The sequence below is a fragment of the Ambystoma mexicanum genome, chromosome 1p (genome assembly GCF_040938575.1).
Source record: "Ambystoma mexicanum isolate Mex_15411 chromosome 1p, UKY_AmexF1_1, whole genome shotgun sequence".
NCBI lineage: Eukaryota > Metazoa > Chordata > Amphibia > Caudata > Ambystomatidae > Ambystoma > Ambystoma mexicanum.
The window spans coordinates 413,483,052-413,496,670 of NC_090921.1; positions in this window are offsets into that span (position 1 = coordinate 413,483,052).

Consider the following 13,619-nt stretch of genomic DNA (forward strand, 5'->3'; position numbering starts at 1 on the left):
TTTCCGGGGCTTTTCACAAGTGGGGAAGGACGCTTCCTCTAAGGCTTTACACCCCCCTTCACCCTGTGCCTACTCCCTGGGAACCGGTGGGTTGTCGGGGTTCTCTCTGAGGGTTTTGCTGAGCCCTCAACATGCGACCCAGATCCTGTGCCAAGTTCTGGACCTGGCGCTCCAGTTGGGATACCCACTCTGGCTGGTACAGGGTTCTCTGGTCCATCCTAGGTTGATCACGGGAAGGGTAACTGTCCCTTCTCCCATAATACCTATGGATGGGATAGTTCTGGTACCCCTCCACCCTTAGCCTCCCCTCTCCCGGATGGGGCTGTCTGGGCTCAGGAAAGTGGGGAAAGAAAGAAGGGTTGTTTTGAGGGTTGATGTTTGGCGGGTACCGGGGAAAGGAACTCAACCCGGCATTTGGGGGATTACTGCCCTCCTGGGGAAAGTTAGGAGGAACGTTTCCTGGGTTGGCAGCTGCCTGGTTGGATCCCCCCCCTTGGGCTGGGGGAATCCACACATATTCCAGGATGGGTCTGCTGCCCTTGTAACCGGGGCTGATATAGTCAGGGGAGTTAGGGGTCCATTTGTGGGGTTACCTCCCTGACTACCTGTTTGGGATTGGCCCGAGGGCCTTCTGGGTCTTTGGTTAGGAGGATTTTGCACAGGAATATTTTTAGGCCCCCCCATCTCCCGATCTAAAATGGGAGCAACTTTCAACTCCGCCACCTTAGCAGCAGCAGGGGTGTTGGTTGGTTTGGGGCTTTTATTGACACTTTTATTTTCTACTGGTTTCTGCACTTCATAAATGCAAGTTGCTTGTTCAATGACCCAGTCTAGTGATCTCTTCTCATGAAAGTCCCTCACCAGCTGGGTCATAATGTATTTAGGGAGTGCATCAAAGAAGGTATTGATGAACTCCCTACTGTCTGTGCGCACCCTCCTGGTGGTCTGCGCAAAGTCACGTTTGAACTCTTGTACAAATTCTTGTGGGGCCTGGTCTTCCCCACATTGCAGATTGTAGGCCGCCTTGCAGGCCTCTTGAGGGTTTCTATGTATTGAGAAATGCTTTAAGATGGCCGCCCTATAGGTGGACCATCTTGTGTGGTTCTGATCCTCCAGCCCTGCAAAGAAGCTGGAGTATTCAGGGGAAAATGTCCACTTGACATATTGAATGCAGCTTTGGCTATCCTTCAGGTGGAAAGTATCCATCATTTGCTCATACAACTTGAGGTGCTCCCAAAGTGAATATTTGGCCTTTTTATGATAGGGAGTTATGACGCTCCTAATAGCCTTGATTTGCTTCAGGGGATCCTTCAGTAGGACCCTCTTAATTTTGTTGGCCTTTTTAGTTTTAGTCACCCTTATCCACTCATCCTCTGACTCAGAGGCACTGCTACAAGAGGTGACTATCTGATTCTCTAGGCTCTCCCTGATTCTGCGGGCTTGGGAATGGATTACGGAATGTGGGGGTGTAGTCCTTGAGACCTGTGGCGTTCAGAAGAGTCTTCTGACTCTCTCTTGCTCACAGGATTGGTGAGTACCCCCCCCCCCCACACTGCCTTAGCTGGGAAGAGGTTTTTAAGATGCTCTTTGTGGGCCTAGTTTCATGGAATTCCCCACTAAATTTGACAGACTGATCCCTTGGTAGGTGATATTTTTGAGGATCCAGTTCTCTGATTCCCCCCTCACTGGAGTCTTCCTGATCAGAGAGGCTGGCCCTAATATTTGGGAATCTGTACATATATGCCCACCCATCCATTTCTGGGAGGCACTGATCTGTCAGTCCCATATTTCCCATTGTGCTGAAGTCTACCATCCCCATGCCCCTTGGTCCATATGAGCCAGTGGACACAAGGATAGAAGAGTCCATGGAACTGAAGGGATTGAAGTCCCTGATGACAGGGGTCCTGAGGCTATGCTCAGGGGTTTCTCTTTCCCATCTTACCTCATCTCCTTCAGCCCCCTTTCCCTGATAACATGCCAAAATCTGACGCTTGTGCTCCTCTATTAAGGCCTTACTGGTCTCTATGATTTGTTCTTGCACAGCTATCTGTTTGTGGAGCCTGTCATTCTTTTCACAGAGAGCTTCATTGTCTCTGGATTGGGAATACTGGGCCAATTTATGTTGCAGGAGACTCACCTCCTGAGTTTGGTCCTTGTTGGCCTGATTGTTCTTTGCCAGAGCATCCTCCACCCGCCTGGTTTGCTCTAGTAGCTTTTCATGATCAGTTTTAATTTCACCCAACTCCTGAAGGGCCAGCTTACTTTCCTCCAACTTAGTTTTTAATTGGCTGACTTCCTGGCCTAAGGCGTCGGCATCCCTCTCCTGAGTTAGAGTGCCCCTCTGTGCAGCCAGGTCGTCCCTCTGTTTTTTAAATGCACTAGAATTCTGGCGCTCCTCATCAAATTCCTCTTGGGAGTGGATGTCTTTAATAATTAAATTATTATTTTCCTCTTTCAAGGATTCTATGTGGTTCTGCAATGTGACTATCTGTTCTGCGCATGCTTTGTTGTAATTTAACTGTTGTGCCAGTTTCTCTAGACTCTGTTTTAAAGAGTCAACCCTTTCCTGACATTCTTTTTGCAGTGTCTGTATTTGAGTATTTTGTTCTGAATTCTTTTGCTGTGAGAGAGCCAGATCTTCCTGGAGTTTGGTGATATACCGCCTATCCTCTGTTTCAGATTCTTGGCTATCCTGGAGCCTTTGCTCTGCAGAGTCCAGATTAGTCTGGATTTTCTGCAGTGCTTCCCCTTGCCTCTTTGTCAAATCTATATGGTCTGCATGCTTTTCCTGTATAATTCCTATGTGGAGGTACAGGTAGGCCGCTATTTTGGCAATTTTACACTGCTCCTCTTTTATTTTTGGGGCCATGTATAGTTCGCTAAGCGCTTGATGTAATGGAACCTTGTCCTGCCAGATATCAAGGTCGATTGCAGTGATTTGTTGTTTTATTCCTTGCAGCCATACCTGTTCGTCCTGTTCTGGCCATTCCCCCCTGTCAAACAATTTGTGCAGGAAGTGTTCCCTAGCAATATTAATTTCCACTGGGGTCGCCATTCCGGAAATATTAATTTCCTTCTGACTTATCTCAGGGTTAATTTACCTTTGCAAACAGGCCCAATTCATCTGAGTATTTCTTTTGAGGGGTGCTTGTACAGTGTAGCACAGTATGGCAACCCAACAAGGTGTATGTACCCCGCTGGCTAGCACGCTGTGCTAGACTGTCACGAATGGTAAGTCAAATTCAGGATCCCGGACAAGCCTCCAAGCTGTAAGTGATTTGAATCTGGCACACACCCAAGTCTCGCTCAGCATGTAGTGCGCAAATGAAACCCTTATTATGTTTATCTATAAGTTCAATATTCTGAATGATATACCACTCATATCACACCCTTCTCCTGAGACCCCCCACCCCCGGTCACACTGAACCAGGAATCAGGCTAGTTTGCAAAGGTGAATATTTATTTAATTCTTTAGAATTTAAATCACAATGGGTGTCATTCCGAGTTTGGAGGTAAGTAACTGTCCTTAGCAGCATGGAGCAAATAATGTGTCCGTGTAGTCAAGAGCCCGCTTATAGAGGGCTATTACGACTTCACAGACATGAGCTTTGCGTCACGCCGGTAAGGGCATCACTGCCATGCCGTAAAAGGCCCAAAAAAGGCCCTTAGCGGCATCATGTAAAGCGCAGATTGCACTACCGGCATGAACCAATGCAGCATTAGCTAATAACGGTCACCGTAAATAAGCAGAACCGGAAATAGCGTCATCGCACAGGAACGGGAAGGAGCACGGCGGCCATCTTTAAAAACACAATCCATTGCCATACTCAGCAGCCAGGACCTGTATGATACTGCTGTCTGTGAAATCTCAATCACTACCATACCACAGTGCCCAAGGCTGTGAAGAAGGGTGCCTCCCACCAGCGCAAGGAGCGCTTCAATGAAGATGAGCTGACCATGGTAGTGGAGACCCTGCAAGAACATGCAGATGTTGTTTTTGCCCAGAGCCTCAAGAGGGAGGCCATAATCCGTAAGAAGGAGATCTGGGCACTGGTGGCGAAAAAAGTAAGCGCGGTCGGTAACACCACCCGCACAATAAAGGACTGCAGGAAGAGGTGGGGCGACTTGCGCATGCGGGTCCGCAATATCCTCTCGGCCAACAGGAGCCTGGCCATGTCAATTGGCGGGGGAGCAAGCTCTCCCATTAAGCTGTCCTGGTGGGAGGACATCTGTGCTAGTCTGATCGGCATGGAGTCCATAGAAGGGGTCGGAGACATCGAGTGTGGCGCCACGACATCGGCAGATGGAGTTGAGTGTCCTAAGAAAACACTGTAATGCAGAGTCTGATGAAAGTCCACCAATATGTCTGGCCAAAGAGGCAAGCCATGGGCCAATACACACACATTCCAAGTAAAGTTGTCGGACGCAGCACAGACACATGCAGTTGCCTGCAGCAAGGCAATGCCGTACCTGACACAAACCACACAAAGATGTAAATGGCATAAGTCACACTGCATGCAGGCCCCAACAAATATGCATGTCACATACCTTACGTCTGCCCCAACATGAGTGACCCCGACGTATGCTTGCATTACCCACCCATTTAGCAAGCTATGTAATCATCCAAACTCAAATGCCTATTACCTTCTATTGTGTAGATGATTAATTATACAAATGTATGCATGTTGCCTATCAAACCATCACTCATGCCATCCCTCTCTTCGACCCCCACAGGCTCACACCATGACAGTGAGGCGCAGGACTCACCCCCACAGCCAACCACAACCCGGAAGAGGGCACGGGATGAGGCCAACAGGCCTTCCACCTCAAAGGGCCAACCCAAGGCCCACCATGCACCACCAAGGAAACCACCTCAAGATGCCACGGCACCGGTGCTGCCAAGGGCCGTCGAGCTGGAAGCCCTAACACCTGTCACACTGACACAGGACACAGCTGAGGCTCCACACTCAGCAGAGTCCAGTTTGGTCAGGGAGGTGGCAGCCACAGCACCCCTGGCTGAGGAGGAGGCACAGGAAGAGGTGTGGGCGCCCGTGGAGGACGAATCCTCCAAACTGCCCCGCACATCAAGTCCACTACCATCCCCCCAGATCACATCTCTGGAGTCTGACCACGCCACCACCCCAGAGCAGTCTGGTGCGGGGAGTATAATTCAGGGGCCATGACTCCAATAGAGGAGCGCATTGAATCCAAACATGACACCTGAGCACCGTCCACCTCCACAGGTGCACCGGCGGGGTCACAGCGGCATGAGGAGCTGATTGCCCTTGTGCGTCAGTTTGTGGATGACAATGCCGAATCAAGGCTTGAGTGGCGTGAAAACACTGCCTCTGTGGGCAAGATAATTGCCGACAACAACGCCTCCCTGGACAAGATCTTTGCTGACAATACTAATAGACTCTGAGAGTAGGTATCCGCCCTGCGGCAGGTCCTCGGCCGCATCGCAGATGCTATGGAGGTTGAACATCCAGCACCCCAGATGGAGCAGGCGGCCACACCATCCTCCTCCAGCTCAACCCAAACCAGCCCACTGCGTAGGTTGGCGTGCACCCTGCGCCGCCCGGACATGCCACCACCAGGTGCCGGGAGTGGCAGGAATTAGACTGGAAAGCCTGATGATGGCAATGGATACTTGTTTGGACATGTGTGGGGGAGTTTTGGGGGGAGGGGAAAGGGGGTGAGGGTGTGTGGGGGAGTTTTGGGGGGAGAGGGTGAGGGTGTGTTGGAGAGTTTTGGGGGGAGGGGAGTGAGGGTGTGTTGGGAAGTTTTGTGGGAAGGGGGAGGGGGTTGAGGGTGGTGGGGGGTTGGTGCACTTTCTTCTTCATTGTATGTTTCAATACACCCATTGTGTGAAAAATAAAATCTTGAGTGGACATTCATCATTGCGCATGTGTCATTTATTCATATACAGTGCATAGTGTACATGTACTCCCACACCCTGTGCCCTCTGTCAAACTATCATGTCACCCTCTGCAGCATGTGTGTCAGAAATATTGTGCTATCACTGACTGACGCACATCACGTCCCTCCTGTGCATCGGCACCGCAGTGATGTGCAGCCACATCTTCTTCATTCCCTTCATCATCACCAGGTGGTAGCAGTTTAATATCAGGGGGCAGGGACAGGGTCCGCCGGATACACATATTGTGTGGCATTACACATGCCATGATGATCTTGGCCACCTTCTCATGCCTGTAGAGGAGTGCCCCACCCGACCGACTAAGGCAGCGAAATCATGCCTTCAACAGGCCAAAGGTCTGCTCAATGACCAGACGGGTACGGGTGTGGGAACAATTGTAGTCCTCCTCGTGCCTGTTATGTGGGTTTTGGACAGGGGTGAGGAGCCACGGCTTCAAGGGATAGCCGCAGTCTCCTGCAGAGGGAGGCAAAAAAAAGATACGTCAGTGGAATCATGATGGACAGCTGTACTAGTCACACATGCCTGCAGGTTATCGTTGGTCACATGCACATGTCCCTGGGTGTATGTTCGCTATTTTCAAGCCCTCATTGTGTCCTGTGCCATGGACTAATGGTGTGGGTTGCATCTTCAAGATGATGCACGGTGTGCACTGCCGTCTTGTTGCTCATGCATGGTGTACGCATACAGCTGTGTTCGTGTCTAATTTGTCTCCTGTAGGAATTGCTGCCTTGGAGCGTTGGCAATAGACTCTGCAATGTTAGGCATTCAGCGCTGATTTTTGCCATGGTGAGATGCTGCATTCCTGTGATTGTGGTGGCCCTGTGACAGACAGTGGATTCCCTTGGTGGTTTGGTTCAATTCACTTCCATGGATGCTTGTCCTGTGTAGTGATTTGCTGGAGACAGCAACATAGTGCATATTCACTGCATGTTGCTGGATGGTGTTATGGAAGGTGAGGTCCGCTGATGAGTGGTGCACGTTTAGTGGGACGTGGGGGGGGGTTACTGTTTGTCATGTTCTGATAGGTGTCGACCTTACTTCTGTCCTATGGCATTTGGATGCCATGTTCTGTTTGGGATGCTTTGGGACACAGTGTTTAGTGATGTACACATCATGCTGTGACATTAACGTTGACACCCTGGTGGTGTGTGCATCTCTCCCCCCAATTCAGTGCCATATGCATGTCATGCAACTTACCAAGCAGCCAGGCACGTCGTCCAGCATGTAGCTCCATGTAGCGTGGTAACGTGCAGTTTCGCATGACCATGGAGTCATGATTTTATCCGGGATATCGGGCACAACTGTGTGTTATGATTTTGCTGGCATCACATACCATCTGCACATTGATGGAGTGGTATTGCTTGCGGTTGCAGTACACCATCTCCATGGCATGCAGAACCAACAACTCCACGTGGGTGCAGTCGAGGGCCCCTATACAATTGGGCATGCCTGCCAGTGCATGGAAGCCAACTTTCGTATCAAAAATCTCCTGGGGAGTCCATGGTAGGGATATGTAGTCCCTTGTGTGCTTGAGGAGGGCAACCAGCACTTGGTTCAGAATGCGAGACTATAAGGGTTGTGATATGCCATCCATGTACCCCACTGTGTGCTATAAGGTGCCTGTGGCAGGGAAGTGGAACACCGACACCACCTTCAGTAGAGGGGGGATGGCGGTGCGTATTTCAATGAGGCTGACAATGTCGCCATGTATCATGTCCACAATGGTGGTGATGGTGTCACGGTCCAGACGGTATAGGGTGTGGATCTGCTCCGGGGTTGAAAGGACTGGCTCTGATGCGAGGGATTGGGGGCTGACAGCGTGGTGCTGCTGGCTGCACTGGTGGGGCATGTTTGGCCTGTATCACCCTCCTTCTCCTCAGCGTCTCCTCTGTGGTGCCTGCTGTTGCTGTTGTTGTTGTTGCTGGTGTTACAATGCAAGCATGTCCTCCAGGTCCAGTATTGCTACTACTATTGGATTGATCTTGGTTTGGGAAGGGGTGTGGTGTGTGGGTGTGCTCCTTTTGTACTGGTCCAGACTCCATTGCCTCCACCTGTGCTGATTGTGTGCATCTGTGGCAGTTGGGAACACTGCACATAGCATTTTAGGGTTGGTTCGAGGTGCCGGCATTACCGCCATGCCGGTATGCTCTATTTGTGCCTTCTTGATGCCGGTATTTGCTTGTCTGCCTGACTTGTGATTTCCTCCCAATTGCGGCATGCCGGTATTGCCGGTGTGGTGGGCCGCGTGCCCGCGCCCATGCCGCTATTAGAGGCACCGTTATTTACGGGTTGGCAGGTCAGAATAGCCTGGAGCGGTAAGCGATGCCGGTAATCCTTTACCGGAATCATTTTTCCCTTACCTCCAACCTCGGAATGACCCCCAATATACTTTAATAGGTAAAAACAATCACCAATGGGGTGACAGAACACAGAATAATATATGTAATGCACTGGGAATCAAGTAATGAACACAAAAATAATGCAGCACAGAAAAGAATACTTTTGGGTTGGTTTGGAACAGATAGCACTATGGCCAAGGGTTCCCCCTGCAACACCCCTCAACCCACCAATAGGCAATTTAAATAGATGTGAGGAGAGAGCAGGTACTCAGGAATAACACAGATCATACAGAATATCACTCCCACCTTACCCCTTTAAACACAAGAGAAAAACTGAATTGACTTTTCAACTGTCAGATTGGCTTTGAAATTGGCTGTGCAAAAACATCAAATGTGGTCAAAAATGCTTAAAGTATTATAAATGTCTACGGGAGCTGCTTTGAACAGATGCAAGCAATCACAAGCAATGATTTAATCAAAAGAAAACATTTGAACTCTGAAAGTCAATGTGGGAAATAATTTAAAGCTAATTCACACGTGTAAAACCTTTCGAAATGTAAATTCGCGGAAAACGTTTCCTTATGCGATTCTTGATATAACAGTTCAATTGCACTGTATACACTGCGCTGTTGGGTTGGAGAGATAGCTAAGGATGTTAGGTACAAGTGGGAGTTGCAATTTTGCTTCTATCTTAAAAACTGAGGGAGTAATGGAGGTTTTAGTGAGAGGTGTTTTTCGAAAATAAAAATACAAATTTGAACAAGGACTTCAGTTTAGAATCAGAAAATATGGCTTATGCTTTCCTTCAAGGCTAGATCGTTTAGGCTAGGCAACCAAGTCGGGACAAAGTAAGCTCTGAGACTGATTCATGACTTCAGTAACAGATCCCCATCACCTCCCCCGGCGGCACCAGTCCAATCACTGAAAGTGGGATATATGGATCAGAGTTACACAAACAAGATGACTATGAAAATGGCGCTTTAGCAACTAGACAAAATAAGATAGCACTAAAGATTTTGATACTATTACTGGTTATGGATGTAAGGATAGTTCAAAGATTAGAGTGGAACAAGATAATACAAGGTATACAATAGTTCTCTAGCATCCTATTAATACTCACAATCCACTGGGATTTAAGATTTTTGGACAGTCACGGTTCTGGTCAATGGATTGGGTCTATCAAAGAAGGACAGCACATCAGGCGCGGGACTGGCTCAGCTAGGCTGGTCACCGGAGCTGCACAGGATCTGCTCTTCTTGTTTCTGGGTATTCAAATCAGCGGGATAGTGAGTTCATCAGGTAAGCCTTATGGTAGCAAGCCAGATAGTTTCAGGATGCTAGTTCAGGATGCTTTATCACACCACAGCACAACACTGGGTTGTGAGAATAAGTTTGAGGATTAAGGCCTTACTGCAAATGGTTCAGCTACTGCTTGGCAAGATTCTTGGAATCTGGATCTGGAAGGATGTTAAAGGTTGCTGGAACAAAGTGCTTTGCTGGAATCAGAAGAGAGAGTGAGTCCCTAGGTGTTGTCAGCTGTCTCTATTTATTCTTTCAAATGACATCACAGAAATTGGTGTATGGGCCGGCTTAACTAAGCTTTCCCCTGTGAACTGGGATTGGATCAGGGCCTCATCTCTGCCTTGCATCTGAGTGATTGGTTCAAGGACGGATGATGTCAAGTTTATGGTTTGGCTTTTATAGTCCTTAGAAACCTCCCCTAGTGTCATGAGCTTGGGTCATGCCCCCAGATTAGTCTCTAAGAATTCGTGGACCACGGCTTATCATGCTTGGTCTGTAACAAGGAAAGAACCATGTTTAGGTTATATGGCAAAAGACACTTCCTCATTACCTAAGATGGCGGCCTAGTGGTTCTATGGGAAGTGATAGTTATGGTCTAGTGCTTCACACTCGCAGCATATATAAGCCCCTCCCCTCACCTGCTCCGCGCTTCGCGTCATCTGCTTCGCAGTGTACGCTTACCGCGGCGCCAGTTCCAGTCACAGTTTTCCTCAGCCCATTCTTATAATCTCCTGACCGTGGTTCCATAGTTTTCCTCTGAAGTTAGCCGTGTACATTCCCGTCATTTCCACAGTATTCCATGGTGTCTGGTTTTAGTCAGCATTCTCGGAAGTTGCCTTCACGTTTACCTCAGCACTGTTGCCGCGCTCCTTCCTGTCAGCGGAACATTTTTGTGAATCTCCCTCAGCAGTTTGAAGCCTGTTGTTTCGTCAACCAGCATTTATCGCAAGTATTGGCTGTTAATGTTGTTGCGCCCTTGTTTTACCGTGCATTTCCAGTCAGCTGGGTTACATTGTTTTTGTGGCAGCGGTAATAAGTTGTTCCCCTGTCAGTCAGCCTTTTACACATGCTATGTAGTACTGCAATTCAGTGACAAAGTTTTGAGTTGTCATATCTTGGGTGTTACAATTTCTTCCAGTCAGTAAAACTAACTAGGGTCATATTGTTAGCGGTGGGAAGTCTTCTCCATTAGTTAGCATACGCCACACGTTTAATGTAAAAAAGGACAATACAATTTCTCAGCAGTTATCATTGTTCTGGCCAATTGTTCACACGCACATATAGTTGTTCCTCATTTGTTGGGTTTGGTATGACTAGGTGTTCATGCACGTCAATTGTTAATGGAACGGCTTAATTGTGCTATTCTTGCCAGGGATAGTTTCTAACTCCTTCTCTATTCCTATTACCTCTCCCTCGTATATCACGCACTCTAGCGATCCTTCCTTCCCTCAGAAAATTACATTTCATTTCCATTCTTCAGAACAAGCGCCCCTGCGTAGAAGCAGGATGGAGAGCTCACCAACAAATAACTACAGGTAACGCCCCCTGAAGTGTTAGAGAGCTAATTCCTGAACGGGTGCATCAGACTAGCATATTAAGGATTGCTGAATGTTTCTTTTTAGATAACCAGACTACATAGATTAACAACGCACAATAAGAATAGCACAAACAGATTTTCCAGAGAAGTGCTCCCGCAGAGTTTATGAGGTAAGCGTTACAGAACGCGAAGCCGTGCTGAAAAATACTCTGTCTGAGCATTCATGGAAAATACAGAGATGGATCAGTTGACTCAACATTTGGGGGAATTACGAGCTGAAGTCCACGCAGCTCGGTCGGAGACCAATGCCCTTAGAAGAGAGCTGGTGGTGAACAAGGATCGAACAGAAGAATTGTCTCATCAGCTGTTACAGGCTCAAGCAGGTCAGGTACCGCTACCATTAAATAATTCCCAGGCTTCTGCATCTACGGCGCCCCAGGCTCCAGTCCAAGTGGTAATTCCTGGAAACGTTCCGTTAGCTCCTCCTGAGCGCTTCACAGGAGATCCAAAGAAATTTGCTGTGTTCTTAAATCAATGCAGATTACATTTCTTGTGCAGACCTGGAGTGTTCCCCACAGACCAATCAAAGGTGGCTTTCGTGTTATCTTATTTGGGCGGCTATGCGGCAGATTGGACCATACCCCTTGTAAATAGGGATGATCCGGTGTTGCAAAACTTCCAGGATTTTCAGAAAGAATTGGAAAGACTTTTTGCTCGACATGCTCAAGGGCACGCATTGGATGGTGAGTTGTTGTCATTGAAGCAAGGCAATCAAGAATTGCTGGCCTATGTGGCCACCTTTAATAGGTTAGTGGCAGAAACCAATTGGCCTACGGAAAAAAGAACAACTTTATTTTATCGAGGTCTGCGCAGTGAATTAAAGGACGTTTTGGCACAAGTGGTGAACCTCCCGGAGGATATCAATGACTTCATTGATTTGACTATTCAGTTAGACCACAGGTTACAAGATCGTAGTACTGATCGCGCTCGCCTAGACAATCGAGCGTATGTGGTTCGCCCAAGAGAATCAATTGCAAGATCAGGCCCAGAAACTCACTCTGAACCCATGCAGTTGGGGGGAATTCGAGGCCCGATTTCTCAGACGGAGAGAGATAGAAGACGTCAACAAAAGTTATGTCTATATTGTGGTAAGGCGGGTCACTTTTTAAAGGACTGTCCAGTAAAACCGGCACAAAAACCTTTGGGAGGAGTGGGTCAAGATCAGGAGGACCAGAATTCGGAAAACTCCAGTGCCCGGCAAGTTTAGAGGTCAGCTTGTCGAGCGTGGATAAGGTTTCAATGACCTCCCACTTTGTGTTTCCAATCATCCTATTCAGTCATGAGTTTCCCACAATAAGACATGAGTTGACTGCTTATATTGATTGTGGGGCTATTGGCAATTATATGGATCTTCACCTGGCTAGCAAATTGGGATTTCCCTTAACGGATAAGTTAAAGGCAGAAAATGTATCCGGGGTCGACGGCACTCCATTAGTGTCAGGTCCGGTTACACAATGCACTAACAAACTTATTATGCTCTGCCAGGATGGACACAGAGAGAGGATCTCTTTTGACCTGATTCGAGCTCCCCAGTTCCAGATTATCTTGGGAATACCGTGGTTGGAAAAGCATAACCCATTGATCAATTGGCGAACTAGAACTTTGGCCTTTGCTCCTGACTGCCAAAACTCCTGCAATTCTATGGAAGGTTCAGTGGAGATAATGCAACAGGAGGGGTCTACGGAAAATACTTTAGGTCTTATAGGCTCCTTGCCCCATGAATACTGGAAATTCCAAGATGTATTCCAAGAGGAAAAACAAGCCGAAGTATTGCCCCCTCACAGACCTTACAATTGCCAAATTGATTTAATTCCTGAATCCCAGCTTCCGTGCAGTCGAATTTATGCTTTGACAGAAAAGGAAAATGTCCATTTGAAAACTTATTTGGATCAATATCTGGCTAATGGATTTATCAGACCATCTAAGTCCCCAGCAGCATCACCCCTATTTTTTGTCCCCAAAAAAGAAGGACAATTGAGAACGTGTATAGACTACCGAGCTCTAAATCAAATCACTGTAAAGAATCGCTACCCTCTTCCACTCATTTCTACATTGTTGGACCAAGTAAAACAGGCGCAAATTTTCACTAAGCTAGACCTCCGAGGTTCATATCATCTAATTCGCATAAAAGAGGGAGATGAGTGGAAAACTGCATTTCGAACCAGATACAGGCTTTTTGAATACATGGTGATGCCTTTCGGGCTGTGCAATGCTCCTTTCAATCCTTTATGAATGACATTTTCAGAGATATGTTGGATATTTGTATCGTGGTTTATGTGGACGACATTCTATTCTTTTCTGATGACCTTTTGGAACATGTCAAGCATGTGACTGCTGTTCTCCAACGACTCAAGGAAAACTCTCTGTATGTTAAACTGGAAAAATGTCACTTCCACGTTCCAGAAGTTGAGTTCTTGGGGTTCATTTTGTCGGCACAAGGAGT